Raw genomic sequence first — 18,462 nt, 5'->3', positions numbered from 1 at the left:
CTTGTGTCACGCACAGTTTCTTAGGGGAACTTGCGTTTATTATTGTAATACAGTTATCCCATCACATTTCACATAGCTTTCCAGTTTGTGATGAGAATTCAGCAAACATAATATGATATATATACGTGGTTCCTTGTTTTCGTTATATATTGTATTTGTTCGGTTATAACGAAATTTCGTTATAACGAAAGAAAACTGCCGGTCCCGAGCATTTCGTTATAACGGGAGTGCACTGTACATGTTTGCCTAAGCGCAAGTTAGTTATTTGTTGGTAACACTGTGTGTGCTGGTAAAGATGGCAATATCATGGTCAGCAGGTACATGAGAGGCATGATTACGATAATTTGGTACATTGTATCAAACTTATGCAAAGTACTTTTAAATGTTTTATTATATTGGTTAATTTGTGCTTTTTTTTGGGGGGGGGGGGAACCAAATATCTTGTCTAATTGTTCTGTTCATTCCGTTATTACACTCAAAGTTATTGTGCACATTTTGATTGCATGGAATCAGAAATAAAGATTACTGAATAAAATACATTGTAAAACAAAAAAAAAATAAGTTCAAGTGTACTTGTGCTGAAACAGAGTGAAATACTGCATGTTCTGCCACAATGTTGCCATTGGGTGACATCGAACGTGCAGTGTATGAAATAACTTTTTCTGGTATATTTTTATAATACTGTCATTTGCATGGTATTGTCCATGGATATCTTAATCCTGACTTATGTGTTATCAAGCAGGAGCCAGTACACTAATACCCAGGAAGAATGGAAAATAAAGTGGTAAAACTAATGACCGGGACTAATGAATTTTCGTACCAGTAGTAATAACAGGTTGTGATTCAGTTGTCGCTTCAAAACTGCACTTCGTGTGTGCCATACCATTGAAGAAGTTAGAACTGAAAGAAAATTCTAGTGGTATGTAGTCAGTGTTTTTACTTTCACGATACTTGAAACTTTCATGTGGTTTCTAAAGCTGCAACATACACAGAAGTTTGACCATAGTTTCCAAATGGACCTACATAGTTTTAGTGGTACCTGTTTGTTTTTTCTTTTTGACTGACACCATTTTGTGTGGTATGAAAAGTGAAAGTACACGTACCTATAATCATTAAAGCAAGATGCATAAAGTAACGAAGAAAACAAAACCAAAAAATGTGTGTGTGTATATATATATATATATATATGTATGTATATATATATGTATGTGTGTGTGTGTGTGTGTGTGTGTGTGTGTATGCTTGTTACTTAATATGAATCATGCTTATAATGATTTTTTTGGTTATATTTTGTATTATGGTATAATTTGTAAAGCGCAGCGAAATTCTTTTCAAGTCTGAAATGCACTATAAGTATATAAGAAGTTGCTGGCATTGTATATGCATGTTGATTATAAATATGAATATAAATGTAAATATATATATATATATATATATATATATATATATATATATATATATATATATTGTACGCTGTGTATCCCAAAGTAAAATGAAGAAGTAGACCTATACCTTGCAGGAGAATGGAAAAGTAGGCAAAAAAAAAATAGAGGAAAAGGTGTTCCCTGGAGGTTGAGGTGGTACAGAAGGAAGAGAAAAAAGTGTGTGCTCTTTTAAAATTCTACATAGTCTTGTCTCAAGCTTACAGTTATGTCCTATACGTATTCAAAAATTATCATTTTCCGTGACGAGGAAACTGTCAAAAAAAAAAAAGACCACGAAGACTGACCAAAATAGTCAGCGTACAGTGTATTCTCGTTACAAGGAACACAGTTACAATGAAATTCTGGTTACAACGAAATCAAAATCAAGGTCAAAGAATTCTCAATTATTATAAAGTATAATACTTTGTACACTATATTGGTTGGTTGGCTGTAACGACATTTTGATGTAATGAAAGATGATTATTATTTTCTATGTACACTAATGTTTGTTCTGTTGTACGATTGTCAAATCTATAATGTATTTGATCCTTATAGATTGGCAACGCATTTCAGAACAACAGAAATTATATTTCTTCAGTGTAGGATCACTAATCTCTATGCAGTGCACTCCCCTTATAACGAACACGGTTATAACGAAATTCCGGTTACATCGAAGTAAAAATTCAGGCTGCAACATTATTCAGTCTTATGTATTTTTATTGTTTATTTGTTCGGTTATAACAAAATTTCGATGTTATACCGAAAGAAAATTGCCGGTCTCAAGGACTTCGTTATAACGTAAATCCACTGTATGAGATACCCCCTAAAGAGATCAGTGTATGTGATGCGCTGACAGAACTGCAGAGTTGCGAATTCGATGAGGACATAAGACAGCCATGTTTGAAGTAACATTGTCCCAGGTCAACCTTGATAGGTTGTGCTCTCAAAATTACGTACATAAAGAATTTGGGCTGAGCCAAGTAGTCCAGGCTAGGCTCCATAGAAAGTGCACCTAACCTTGTTTTTTGATATATACAATGTATTTTGATGGTTTCTTGTCAATTCGAGGGTGCTGATTCCAAATCCGATTGATGCCACTCGCGTAACCTTGAGCATTTTCGGCAAAATGCAAAAATAAAAAATGGCCGCCAAATATGCTAATTTGGCCGTGATAATCACAATAATGTGCATTCTGTGACCAATTATTCCACTAAACTTTGTACATTTCTGTTCCGAGAGCTACTTTAAGTGCATTTACAAGAGAATTTTCATTTCATATAGTTTCATTTGGCATTTAAAGCTCATTTCCCATTCAAAATGGCCGCCATTTATATGCTCATGTACAATATGAATGGCAAAAAGTATGCATGGAAATATATACCAAATTTACTGTATTTCCAGTTCCGTACCTATGCTGTTATAAAGTGTTGCATGTGCAATGCAAATCTGATGAGTGCCACTAGCAAAACAAGCAAGCAAGCAAACAAACAAACAGAAAATATATTGCTTTTAGGCTTATATATTCTTCTTAAAACAAATCTTCAAAATGGATCTAGGAATGAAATCACTTAAGGTTGTAATGGAATTGACGCATTTTCTGTCTGGAGAAGTACTTTGCTCACACCTTTCCTTCAATGATGAGTTGTGGAATCATGGAATATTTACCAATGTTAATAAACGCAGAAGATTCATGATGAATATATACGTGTAATGGGTCCATTTCAGTCAAGGGGCTTGTTTTACACATGCTTGCCCCCACCTCTGTTGCTGCCCAACCCTCGGTTCCGCGACCCCTGCAATCCTGCAGTTGCCTTTGGGGAAACGTTTTGTCTGACAAGTTTGTCTGAGAAATTTGCTCTCAGCCAATCAGATACAAGGATTTTATTAGCTTATAACAGCTTGTTAAAAAAAACTGACAAAACGCTTCATGCATGCCCCCCCCCCCCCCCGAACAACCTGCCATCAATGCGTTTGAAATCCCACAAACCAACCTACAGATTTCCCTCCTTCGCTTCAAAGCTTTGACCCCAAAACAGGGTGGTGCAGATGCTGGGCTGATGTCATCTCTGATACCACCCAAGTTACCTACAACACTGTCTCTTGCCTGGCGACAAAGCCAAAGGGCTTCGAACGGTGGTGAAGCAAGTCTTTGATGTCTTCATCCTGTTTCCATGGCAAAAAAAAAAATAACCCTCTGACCCCTGACGAAGTACTGAACATAATCAGATTTGGTTGCAATTAAGGCGATTGCAGGACTGATATGTATCTTTAGCCTGAGAATCTTGCAAATATGGGACTGATGTCACCTGCTGCCAAATATCCAATTAAAGAGATCTGTAAAGACAATAAAAATGAAGAAAATCAAGTTTGCTCGATAATATCAAGGCGTTACTCCTAAATTATATCATAACAAAATGATGGAGGTTATTATCCATTTAAAACTTGCCTCAGGATTCCCCTTCCCCCAACTTCTAGCTGAAAAAAAAGCTACATTGTAAGGGGTTGTTAGTTTTGTCATTAATGTTTTTGTCCGCAATCATGTATTTCTACAGTACTGTATATGATTTTTCGTATATTTTGTATATGATTTACCTTATTAATAATTGTTTTAGGGGAATGCATAGAAGCTTTGCTTTCTAGCTTCCACTCCATTTTTAACCCTTGACAAATGATATGCATCTAGGCTTCTTAATATATATATATAATTGTTAGTATTACACTTTTATATTCAAGCTGCTTGTAGAATATGATGGTACATTATTGATTTTTTTTTTGCGTGGTGTTTGGTGCACTTAGTATGTACACTATCATATTTTTTGTTGAAAAAAATAAAAGATTTGAAATTGTGTTAAACATCGCAAGGTGTATGATTGTTAAATGCTCGAAACTCCATCCGTAATTCCGAGTGAAAATTCTAATTCATGTGGTAAATTGGGACTTTTGCATCACAAAAGAAAATCTTTCTGTTAAGAACATCCTTCAGATAATGATCAGCACTAAATTTTAACAAACTATGTAGCTGCATGTCAGAAAAAACAGCAAATTAGTTTTCTATTTCCACGTATATTTTTGCTATTCATATTGTACAGGAGAAAAAGAGTGGCGACCATTTTTATTTTTTTTTTTGCATTTAGAAGAATAAAAATGCATGAAGGCTTCCTATATTGTAAGTGGCACCCATCATATTAGTATTGCACATGCAACATTTTATAACAGCATAGGTACGGAACTGGAAATACAGTAAATTTGTTATATATTTCAATGCATACTTTTTGCCATTCATATTGTACACTAGGAATGGCGGCTATTTTGAATTGAAAATGATCTTTAAATACCAAATGAAACTATATGAAATGAACATTTTCTTGCAGATGCACATGAAGTAACTCTAGGAACAGAAATGTACAAAGTTTGGTGGAATAATTGGTCACAGAATGCACATGATTGTGATTATCACGGCCAAATTAGCATATTTGGCGGCCATTTTGGATTTTTGCAATTTACCGAAAATGCTCAAGGTTACGCGAGTGGCATCAATCGGATTTGGAATCAGCACCCTCGAATTGACAAGAAACCATCAAAAAACATTGTATATATCAAAAAACAAGGTTAGGTGCCTTCTAGCCTGGACTAAAGGCTGTGATCGACCCAGCGTAATCGTAATTCTATTAGTCACCTGTTCCGAATTTCTAAAGGACTGGACGCCAAAGAGAAATAGTCCACTGTCACATTCAAAGGTTGCTAAATTCATCTTCCATTGCCTAAAAAATACACCTTTTTTCCGATAGAACAATGAATTATGTACCTACCGGCGCTTTATATACAGAGGGTATGCCTAGGCCTATCTTTTTTATCATTTCTTTATAAATATGTAGCCAAAAAAGAAAAACAAACTGCTGAAAACTGCTTATCCAATTGTGGCGAGCCAATGGAGTAAAATGGAGTCAAAATGAGCCTGAGCTTCCGATTCTAACAGAATCTTCTTCAGAGGCAAAATGACAAACAGGCAGGGAAAGCAATCATATATAATTAAGGACTTCACACCAAAGAGCGTAGTACGCTCTTTGCTTCACACAACAAGAACAGTCAGGGACGGGCTAGGGACACAAAACACAGAAAACAAAAGGGAAGGGTAGGAGGTCATGGGCAAGGAGCCCAACAGGTAAAGGGAGGGGGATTAGAGCAGGAGGGTGGACAGACAAAAGGCAGAGGAGGGTCAGTGATTATCCCGATCCCGAGGATGGGGGGGGGGCAACCTTTGAAGGATAAGGATGAAAAGAGAGGCAACATCAAACAAGATAATGAACAACAGAGGGATAAAGAGAGCAAAAGAGTGAAATAACAGCATGGGGGGGGGGGGGAGGGTAAGCAAGCAGCCAGCCCTAATGAGGTGTACCAAGAGGAGGCAACAAAATGAAAAGTGAGAGTCAACCAACAAATCCAATCAGACATATCAAAGTATAGTATATACAATATTAACAACAATAATGATATTGATAAAAGAAATGAAAAGGCCCCTTTTGATTTATAGATATGCACACACAGTTTCTTCTATTCATTTTCCTATGTTTTGTGTTTGCTTTTGTTTGTTTGTTTGTGTGTCTGTGCGTGTTTTTTTAACACACTTCCTTCACCCAAAAACTATCATTTAACTAAAACGCTCACGTATGAACTTTGACACCGTCTTCTTCTTCTTCTTCTTCTTCTTCTTCTTCTTCTTCTTCTTCTTCTTCTTCTTCAGGGGCTTCTAGTAGTATGATGTTAACTTGTCCAGTTTTTTCTTCAAATATCCAACTTATTAATTACTTATAATTTACATTGATCCGGTTTTTAAAAAAGGGGGAACACTTATACATGTGCGCATCACTTGAATTAGAAGGTCTCAAATGTATCAGGGCTATGTCCAATAAGACAAGTCTACTATAGAAAGAAGAAGAAGTAGTAGTATAGTAATAGAAGAAGAAGAAGAAGAAGAAGAAGAAGAAGAAGAAGAAGAAGAAGAAGAAGAAGAAGAAGAGATTATTTGAAGCTCCTTGTCATGCCAAGTCGACTGATACCGTCCGGTCCTGTCCTCCAGGTGGAAACAGAACTTCGTGCCCGAATGTGTGATGTCATAAACCATACATCTTCAGGTTCAAAGAAGGTATAGGTCTTATTATGTATTATTAAAGGGGAAGGCTAGTAACTGATCAGTGGGAATCAGTGGAAATGCTGGGAGATGATTGTTCCAATCCTTATGGGATTCATTCAAGAGTTCATTGTATATCTATTGTTGTGTGAAAATGATTTGCTTCAGAATGGTCTAATATTCAAGTAATGTGCAGTTTAATGCTTCCAGGTTAGCGTCCCTGGTCAGTGACGGAGCATTAATCTGCACATTACTTGAATATGAGACCGTTCTGAAGCAAATCATTTTCACACAACAATAGATATACAATGAACTCTTGAATGAATCCCATAAGGATTGGAACAATCATCTCCCAGCATTTCCACTGATTCCCACTGATCAGTTACTAGTCTTCCCCTTTAATATTGTTTGTAAATTTCAAAACTGTTCGTCGTTGCGTGAGAACTTACTGGTAAAATCTTTGATGATGTATCCATTGTTCAATCATAATATACTAGTCTCATAGTTATTCGAATGCCAACGTCATTAATTCGAGGATGGGGTATATATAGTAAATGAGAGAATCATGATGCGCCCCCCCCCCCCCCCCAAAAAAAAAAAAAAAAAGTTGCGATAATAATTAACTGCTCTGTGACCTCTAGTAGTATTTTCTTGATAACTCGTGATAGCGCCCTCTATGGTTGAAATATGACTGAATACGGTTGTCGAAGTTTCTGCTGCAGCTCGAGAACGCGAGAGTGCAACCCGGCGACCGATCTCGACATATTTAGTATTTTACTCTCTCTTTTTTTTTCTCTCTCTCTCTGTGTCATTTTCTTCATTTCTTGCTCTTGATAATTCTGTGTGTCTGTGTGTGTACGTCGCATCCTTTGTTGCATTTTTAATGTTGAAAGAAACCACTCGTGAAAATGCACGGCTTATAACAATGTCATGTCGAATTTCTCTTAGTGGAGATCAGTGTCGCTTTTATTCCGAGGAAATCATTATGCATAATCTTCACAAAACAGAGACAACAACAACAACAACAACAACAACAAAACGACAGCAGCAACAACGACAAAAAAAAGCCTGCTTATCCGCTGTGACAACTTATGATAGATGTCATGATTCAATGAATTACACTCTTAGTTCTGATACATTTTTTTTTTGTACATCAAATCATCATTATCATAATGACATACGTTATGAAAAACAACTAGGGGGGTTGCTTTGCCATCTTCCTCCTCAGTCGAACGAGAGAGAGAGAGAGAGGGGGGGGGGGGAGAGAGAGAGAGAGCGAGAGAGAGTGAGGGGGGAGGGGCACAGCTAGGCAGGTAGCGATGTTTGCTTTCGTTAATACTGTTCTGTAAGCTTTTATGCCACCAAAATGAGGCACTCGAACGAAAATAAGAATGTGTACAATATGTTGTCACCACCATCATGTCGACCTATATGGTACGACAGGATAATGTTCGTTATCCTGAAGGTTATATAATTAAACTGAAAACGAAATAGTATACGAATAATTCATGAGTTGTGAATGCATTGGGCACGAATATCGCACGAAGCACGAGATAAGCCACCAGTTGGTCTATTCAACAAGGCGCGTAGCCCCGCGCTGAATAGACCAAGGCCCCATTTCATAAAAGGTGTTAGGATAGCAACTCTTGCTGGAATGACAACTTCCAATAGCAACAGCCAATCAGGAAGCTGGATTCTTGCCGTTACCATGACAATTGCCATCCCATGCAGCAAGAGTTGCTTTCATATCAAATTTTTATGAAACGGGGCCCAGAACAGATGCGTTCTACAATTAATATGACATTCCCCAATCCACGTGTATAATCTTTATGATTATGGGTTCCTCTGGTTCCAGAGTCTATGCTCCCATAGGTTGTACTCATACTTTGAACTCGTTATGAACTTGATTCTAGATATAATTCCCGTATATATACTTGTGTATTTATATGCCATTTTTTTCACTCACCAGTTCTTATTCGTTTTCTTTTGTTTTTTCCTTTACTTTTCTTGTACTTCTTCTGCCCTTTGTGCCTTGCTATAATGAGCTTTCATACAGTTTCGTATGATGCTTTGTGTCCTGTCTCTATGGCAAAACAAAATTAATCTACATTGGTATTTTTCCTGGAACCCGCGGTAACAAGCTTTGCTTAAATTGCGGTTCCTTCATATTTCACGTCATGTTATAAATGTACATAATGTATGCTGACACACTTTCTAGTCATGAACCGCTTTATATCATATTTTGTCTCTTGCTTGTTTACATTTTTTGTCTAGTATTATAGATGTCAAGTGAAATATGAAAATAAACGTGCTGGAACTGTTCACTGTGTCTCGAGTGTAAGACCAGTGTAGTTTCAGCAATTCAATTCATTTCAAAATTTTACTGCGTGGCATGTTATTCTGTCTTCCTAATTCCTCTCCCTGTCTCTCTTTCTTTCTTTCTTTCTTTTTTTCTCTCTCTCTTTCTCTCTCTCTCTCTCTCTCTCTCTTGGTGGTCACTTTATCTCTCTTCATAATAACCAGAACATCAGCCATATCACGCAGCATCCAGTTCCCTGCAGCCCCCCCCCCCGTTTTTTTTTTTTCTCTCTTTTTTGTTTCATGCCGTTTCAGGATGTTATAGCATTATATGATAGGGCCTATGCATGATCCATGATCGTTGTATTGTTTACAAGGATTACATTCATGTGAATGAGAAATGGGAAAAGCAAATAAATTACTGTTTAGGGCTACCCATACGTTTCACTGTGAAAAAGATACTTTCACTTGAAAGGTTTCCACCCAAAGAACACTTTGTTTTAACAGTGTATCAATAGCATGACAAAAGCATCCATGCAACAGCCCCAAGTCAATTATTGTGTTTAAAGTTCCAATATCAAAACCATACACTGTAGGCCAATGTTATATGGAATCATATCAGTTTGACAGAAACATTCACCGATAGCAACTCTGATTGCTAGTTATAGGGACGGTAGCACCAGACTCATTTTAACATTCAGGCCCGTAGCCAGGATTTTTCAAGGGGGGGGGGGGGGGGGGGGGGTGCGGTCACTAAAAAAACGGACCTTCGGTACCAATACCAATGATGACACACACACACACACACACACACACACACAATTATATATATATATATATATATATATATAGCCGTGCGAGCAACGTTCAGTGATCGCCACCGCTGCATTCATCCCTCATTCAGTCCTAATAATGCACGATTCTTCACGACAATAAACATGCTACTGTGCAACAATTTCATATACACCGCCATGGTTAAATGCATTTATAAAATGGGTTCAAGAATGTAGCCAATAGGAAGCGCTGAAATGAGACACACCTCCTTCCTTTACTTCAGTACAACTGCACTGCCTGTAATCCTATGGTAGATTGCCGATCGTCTGTGCGCGCGGCGGCTCCTTTGATGAATTGCATGCATACGCGTACGCGCTGTCAATCCTGTAAACAACTTCTAGTTCGGGCTGCCGGCCGGCCGGCCTGTCTTCCCTTGTGCATAACATATGTGGCGTACGTACGTATACTGTACTATACGTACACTTTGTACAGTACAGTAGACCAAGCGTTATGGGACCGGACGCGTACATGGAGTCACTTTGAAGAGCAAATCCAACGATTTAGCAGGTTAATTCTCACGCCGTTTTCAGAGTATGTTGTCTAGTAGGCCTATATGAGGAGTCTATATCAAGTCTTTAAGGTAAAGGGTGCATATTCTATGTAAAATAAGTAAGTTTTCATGCGGGTGTCCGGAAACCCAACCCCCCATTATACTTATACTGTATGTGCGGGACTTCCGCGAGTGCGACGTGCGTAAAAGTTTGGGACGAACATCTTCGGACGTCTTGACCCACAAAGGTACGTGAAAAACGCTGAAAAATGATGTTAGTTTTCGAATTTTCGACCCATTTTATAAAACAAATGATGCACAGGATTATTTCGTGGCGTTAGTGTAGGCGTAGCTCACTCTCGGGTATTTACAATGTAGTGCAACATGCACTCGGCTTCGCCTCGTGCATGTTTCACAATTGTAAATACCCTCGAGTGCACTACGCCTACACTAACGCACTCTATCCTGTGCATCATTAGTATAGAAACGAACGGTGTATGCATACGTACACACATACACTGTACATGTTTTTCCGTCTCCCTTGGGTGGCCGCTATAGACAGGTTTGACTGTATATATATATATATATATATTCTTTGGACGACCGAACTACAAAAGTTGTATAAGAATGTGCGCGCGAAGCGCGCCGCAAATTGTGAATTTTGACTGTTTTAATGACGTTTTAAAGTCTTGAGGAAATTTGTATTTTTGTCTGTTGCATGCAATCGCGTTACGGTATTTCATCTAGGAAATAGTAAAAACTCATTTTGGCAGGAAGTTGCAAAGTTTAATTGTGTTCGAGACTCTGCGCGCGTAGCGCGCCGCAAAATTGAGAATAGTGATTTTCCTGGTGTTGTTTTAACTGTTATTTTTTCCATTGTATACCCGCCTTAGCAGGCCTGAAGCCAGGATTTTTAAAGGAAGGGGGGATTGCGTTAATTAACAAAACGGTCCTTTGATACTGTCCCGGGAGGGGTAGGGACAATATTATAAGGTGGACACCATGCTCATACATGGACTTTCAAAATGGCCCCTAAACGAGTAATGATCATATGATTTTTTCGGGCCTTAAAAACAAGTATTCCTTAAATGTTTCCTGCACCCTAAAGAAGTACTTCATCATGATTGAACAATATACCATTTTCCCAAATTTCGGCCTTTTTGATACCCTTTGATTATAATTATTATGCTCGTACATCACACTTTCCATCTAATCCGTGAGAAAAAAAAAAACGACCCCTATTACGCGTTTTCTTTAGCGAGTATGGTCACGGTGTCCACCTTTCAGTTGGAGTTTTCCATCCCATTGGATGCTGTTTGGAAGATGAAACATTCACTTTACTATACAGTATATCAGCCGTTGATATGCGAGTTTGTCAAAAACGAAAATAAATAAGAAAATTTTTAAAACAAAATGAATTGTAAATGTGAACCATTTATATTTTGCCTCCTTGTGGTAGGATATTTCCAGCATTTCCGAACTTTCAAATAATCATTTTAGATTTAATGATATTAAAGGTAGTAGATCCGATTCGCAAACATCTCCAATATCAGTCAAATGTCATGACCTCAGGCTTAGTGCTCAGATGTTTTCCTATTTGATTTGATCTGTCTTACTGTGCACACTAAGATACATACTGGAATGGTTATTTCTTATTTATTAAATTATAGTAGCATATCATTCCTTTACAACATTATTTCAGTTGATTACCTGTGTATAACACGTGTATATAAGCGCCCGATTGCAGACAGCATGTGGCAAGGTGACCGTTGCAACTACTTACATTATTACCACATCCGAAGGAAATGCACCAGTCCGACTACAGCCATCATCGAAAAATGAGATGGAATGTGGAATGTATTTGGTCGTTTTTGCTCCCAAACTTAACAGTTATGTTGTCAATAAGGCTGCTACGTATCTAGATAATGTCTCACATACAAGTTACTGTATCTGGATATTGTGTTGAAAATGATATTTGGCGAGAAACACAAGTTTGAAATCACAGGAATTCACACTGCTGACAACGGCAGACAGTGAAGGTCAACGGCTCAAATTTTCGTTGGTAGTCTCGTCACGTGGTAGTTCTGTATGGATTGTACACGTTCCCTATGACAGCAATTGTGAATGGGTAGTCTAGCTTTACTGCAAATTTGCGTCAGGACTGCTCAACCAATGGACAAGATTCTTATGTCACAAAAATGGGAAGAACCTCTACTTTCTGAAACCGTGCGCCCCAAGTTTGTGCGATCTTCCGTTCTCGAGATATCCCGTCTGGAAGAATTACAAGACGGCAAAATATGCTCAAATTCGTCAAATTTGGACTGTTCGCTATAGACAATTCTACTCATAAGGTACTTTTCTGATCTAATTTGCGTCACTGCTACAAATGTTAAAATAAAGATATATACACATAAATAATCCCTAAAGTGTCCACTTTCAGAATCCGGGCGCCCCAAGTTTGCTACTTAAACAGTTTAAAAGTTATGGCAGATTTTGTGGAAAAATGCGTCGATTTTTGACCCGTTTTACGTGTTGTTATAGCGTTCGCGCGGAAGCGCGGCTTCGCAGATGACCGAAAGTTTTCAATATGTAATAGCTCGCACAAATTGATATATAACATTTGTGTTTGTGTGCATGGGGACGATCCGATGGTTCATACAACAAAAGGGTTTCGTACAATTATTTTTAACATTGTTAAACGTACTCTTCCACATTTACGTAGCATATAATGTGTCTTTATATTCATTTGGATTGTTATCTTGAGAATTGCTAAAAACCGTTATGAAAAAGTGGACCTTTCAGAATTGGGGGGGGGGGGGGGGTGCGTACGCACCCGACGCACCCCCCCCCCCCCCCCCCCCCCCCCCTGGCTACGGGCCTGTTCATGTTAATATGTTGAAATTGCGTTCTCCAATACCCTAATGGGGTGACATGAGAATAAATTACTGTCATTACTGTCATTACTGTCTGCTAAGGCGAGGCGCGCCGTGCAGCTGAGGGTTTATGACGTAACAAAGGCTCCTATATTGGGAAATCGGACGACTTTTCATGCACAATATGTTATAGAAGTACGTAGGGCCGATGGATGGAAGTCACTGATATCTCTATGGAAGAACAAGATCAGTGGTGGAAATGAGCTGCATGCTTGGCGGAGGTCTGCGCTCTCAGAGTGCTTTTCTAGTTCTGATTGATTCTGACGCAATCCGTAAAGCTTGCGGGGGAAAGAAATGGAAAACTAAATTGGTTGCTTGTAATTGTCATTTTATTGAAGGAAACATCAAGCACAGAAATAACTAGAATGATTATATTGCTACAAAAGTATAAAGCCTCTTTGTATGGTTGATTTTTAGACAGCTATACATTTAGTACATTGAAGGAAACATCCCGCACACCAAACTATAGAATAAAAATATTGCGATAGAAGTACATTGTGTTTCAATTCATAAGCCTCTTCTGGGGTTGATTATAGACAGCAGCCTGTAGATCCATTAGTAGAAAAAATATTGACAATGATTGAGTGTAAAATACAATAACTTTCAACTGATTGACAAATTGCCTAAGGTTGATTAGACAGCAGCCTCTAGATCCATTAGTAGAAAAAAATATTGACAATGATTGAGTGTAAAATACAATAACTTTCAACTGATTGACAAATTGCCTAACCTATAGACGTACATAAGCACTGCTTTGATCAGTGTTTAGATATTGTAAACAACGAACAATTCAGTGCTTATTTACGTCGATGTAAGTCAACTTGTCAATCAGTTGCAATAAAGCAACTCGACGAAATAAGGAGGATAAAATAAACATGTAAATATTTCGTCCTTGTCTAAAAATCACATTATTTTTTTTATTCTACCAACCATATACATAATAGTAGTATAAAATAAGGTTTTACGCTGTTTTGCCTCTGTGTTTCATGCACAGTCATTAGGGAGCCTCTTAGTTATTACAGGTAGCCCCTTTCTTATAATCCTCGAATACACGCTGCCATTCTACCATCTCCCCCATCCAGTCGTTGTAGCTTTCCAGCCATTCTCTCTCCTCTTCCGTCAGGCTGCCTGAAACATAAACCACACCAGAAGGAATACATCACAGCAACTCAACAAACAAACATACTCGATAATATTTCAAACATCCACCAACACCGATGCTATACAGTATGTCCCCCAAAAGAATTACAATGGAACCCTCCGCAATGATATCTTTAAAAATAGTGAATCAATCTAGATACAAATTCAGGGTATGAAACTATAACTCATTGCCCACATCCTACAGAAAACCCCTTCGATTTGCTTCAGTGTCAAAGAGAAATGAGGAATTTTGTAGAGGATGTCGGGAATCTCTTCCCTCCAAGTTCTGTCTATTATTCACACACAAGAGCATCGAATCGCTAAAATCGGAAGAATTAGACTCATGCCGCGACTAAGTGCTACTTTTAGGGTCTTAAAATGTAACATTTTAGCTCTATTTTGAAGAAATCCCCATTCGATTTGGCTAAGCGGTCACACAGAATAATGTGGATTGTTGTAAAGCATGTCATGAGTCCGATTCTTCCAAGTTTAGCACTTCGATGATCTTGTGTGTGAATAATAGACAGAACTTGGAAGGAAGAGATTCCCGACATTCTCTACAAAATTCCGTATTTCTCGTTGACCACGGAAGCAAATCGAATGGGGTTTTCTATAAGATGTGGGCTATGAGGTATAATTTCATACCCTGAATTTGTATTTAGATTGATGCAATATTTTTAAATATATCATTGCGGAGGTCCCCATTGTATTTTTTTTTTTTTTTTGGGGGGGGGGACATACGGTACAACTACTCCACTTCCTCAACTACCATCAAATCCACTACCAACACAAGACGCAAAGATCATACACACTATAATAACGATACAAGGAACTTTCTTATTCATACATTGTACAACCGAAAATGTTTACGGGACGTAATTTGCCAGTGGTATCATATTCACTTTTCCCCATTTTCTGTGTATCAATAAGAATGATCTGTATTCCCTCCTGCGTTTACATTGCTGAGCAACCATTAAAAACTGTTCACTATCAGAAGTCATAAGACAATTCACTGTGTACCTGCTTCTGATGTATCATCAGAATGTCATGCTGTATCAAACTCAGAATAATGAGAGTGCGCTAATCTTTTTAAAACATAATTCAATAAACATTCTTCAAATCTGCAGTTTAGATTTGATAATTCGATGAATACAGTTTGCTCTGGCTAAGTCATCATTCAAAACCTCTTCATACGTTTATCTCCGACGAAATCGCTCTCATTACTTCTAACATTTTACCTCTGCCATTTTTACCCCTGCCATTTCTACCTCTGCCAATTTTACCTCTGCCATTTTTACCGCTGCCATTTTTACCTCTGCCATTTTTACCTCTGCCATTTTTACCTCTGCCATTTTTACCTCTGCCATTTTTATCTCTGCCATTTTTACCTCTGCCATTTTTACCTCTGCCATTTTCACCTCTGCCATTTTTACCTCTGCCATTTTTACCTCTGCCATTTTTACCCCTGCCATTTTTACCTCTGCCATTTTTACCTCTGCCATTTTTACCTCTGCCATTTTTACCCCTGCCATTTTTACCTCTGCCATTTTTACCCCTGCCATTTTTACCCCTGCCATTTTTACCTCTGCCATTTTTACCTCTGCCATTTTTACCTCTGCCATTTTTACCTGGCACCGTGGAGATATGGACATTATTTATGCAAATTAAGAGAGGGCTGATTCTGTACCTGTCGGGCGATAATGATTTGCATGTCTGGGCAAGATAAGCGTCTTTCGGATGACGGCAGCGTTTCCTTTGCCCCACCCTCCCCCTCCTCCCGTCTCTCTCTCTCCATTATGTAAATCTCTTTCTTCTCTTGTTCTGTTGCAATAGCACTCTCTCTAAAAACGAAAGAGAGCGAGAGAGATGCGGTGACATTAAATTTCTTCAGGAAGATGGACTTTGTAAATCTTTCATTTCCCTTGACTTTAAATGTGCACACACATACTTAAAAATCCACCCTACAAATACATTTAAAGAGAAAAAAAATCGCTAGAGAACATTCCAAAAATGACAAAAATCGGGAAATAGGGAATACATTGGAAGAGATAACATTTTGAAATTTCATAATTATTCGGAAAATATTTCCCAACCAGATCTTAAGAATATTCCAATTAGCGAATTGATGATGTCGTGTCCTCACAATTTTTCATGTATGTTTTACATGAAATTCGAACAAAAGATGTATTTTTAGCTAACACAGGAAAAAGGATATTCCCACACCTAAATATATCAGCGTTATTACTTATTTTGTTCCTTTTGATTATGGCGGTATTAAGACAAGTTTTATATCTCTGTAGCTGCGAGTTTTGTTTTTTGTTTTTCATTTCTGTATATGAAATGAATAAAAAATTGCGAGAGTATGACATCATCAACTTGTTGATTTGTAATATTCATAACAACTGGCCAAGAAGTGTTTAGAACAAGGTAAAATCTTACACGAATTTTCTTTTTCCTTTAGAGTTTATTCATTTTGGGGTGGATTTACTCTCAAAACTGACAGTTTTTGATGAAATCGTGTGAAGTGTTAAATTTCCACAACTGCAGGTCCAATTTAATACAACTTCTGCCATTCTGTTCTTGTAATGTTACGTTATCCGTTACTCATTTCATTAAATTAAGTCCTGAACACGGCGTAGAATAGCCATAATAGCTGCTATATACAACTCCTCATCGTTATGAATAATCAAATACAATTATACCTACCTGGCAGTATTGCTTAAATGAAGAACGTGAAATGCATGATTGGTGATTAGAAGTGCAAGCATCATCAGAATTCTTATCTAGTGGAGGAGGGGTTACAGGGGGAAAGTACAGCTATATTTCGCTATGATAATTTCTCTTGTATTTGTCTATCTGCGTATGCTAATTGCAGCTTCACTATTAAATCGGACAGACTGCAAAATCTAGAGCTTTCTACCGAAAGAGCCCGGTTTACTTTTTTTTTGCCTGTCCATATTTTTACATTTAACTTAAAACAAATATATCAATTTACTGATTTGAGTTGCTGTTCAACCATTTCAAATACTCTGTGAACGTGTGGCTCTGATTTTGGAGCTTAGGCGCCTGTCATCAAAATAATGCGACCGTGTGATATTTGGCTATTAAAGCCTATAATGCTGCATTATCTTCATGGCTGGCGCATTAGCAATCCAGTCCAAATATAAGTTATTCTGATAAGAAAGAATGAAATATTAAGAGCTCAACGGTATACATTTGATCGAAATCGGACAAAAAATAAGGAAGTTATGACATTTTTTTTTTTTTTTTGGGGGGGGGGGGGGAACAGTTCTTGAACAGTCAATATGCATATGCAAATGACAAAGTGGGCATGTCATTCCCTAACAACTTACCGTGTAGTTTGTATACATACGTAAAGTTTTGAAATTTTACAGTTTTTCATTCAAACGCAATTATGCCCGAGGCTCAAATCCTCATAATATGTCTAACTGATCACTACTGTGAAGTTATTCAACCAGGAATAACGTCATGTTTCAGACTTCAAAGACAGAAACAATGAATTTTCATCACTTTTTTTTTGTACACGATCAATGGAAAATTGTGAGGGTATAACATGATTAGCTCACTCATTTGCATATTCATACCCACTGTACAAGAACTGTTTTGGAGAAATTATCAAAAACTCTATAATTCCATAACTTCCTTATTTTTCATCTAATTTCAGTCAAAGTTTTACCGTTGAACTCGTAAAATTTTACTCCTTTTTATCAGACTAACTTATATTTGGAATGGATTTCCTCTTTAAACGTACAACTTGCACAACGTTTATCTTCATGGTATTATGTGCATGGAGTCGTTACCCGTCACTTTTGTATCACCAATGTCAGTCTCAGTGTTGTGGAAAAATATGTTGTTTAACGTAATCTTGTCATGCACTGTATTTTTTCATGACGCAACCAAAATAATGGATGTTAGTACTCTTCTACCAGTTTGATGAGGGTCTGTGCTGTGCCACGCTTATCTCTATCATGTCCATACACTGCAAAAAGTCCGGTGTTAAATAGTGAACACCGAGCTGGTGTTAAATTTTCGGTGCTCATTTATGGTGTTAAATTAACACCTCCGGGTGTCATTTCCAAATTTTAAACTGTTTTTTGAAGAGTTTCTTAGTAGCTGCACTTCTTGTTGATTTTTAATTTAAACAAGACGATCAAGAATTTTACATTAAAATACTAGATTTTTGAAAAAATGTGA

The sequence above is a fragment of the Diadema antillarum genome, unplaced genomic scaffold, assembly GCF_040938485.1.
Source record: "Diadema antillarum isolate AM-2024a unplaced genomic scaffold, OU_Dant_1.0 seq00000443_RagTag, whole genome shotgun sequence".
NCBI classification, from domain to species: domain Eukaryota; kingdom Metazoa; phylum Echinodermata; class Echinoidea; order Diadematoida; family Diadematidae; genus Diadema; species Diadema antillarum.
Note: the sequence above shows the minus strand (reverse complement) of the source record.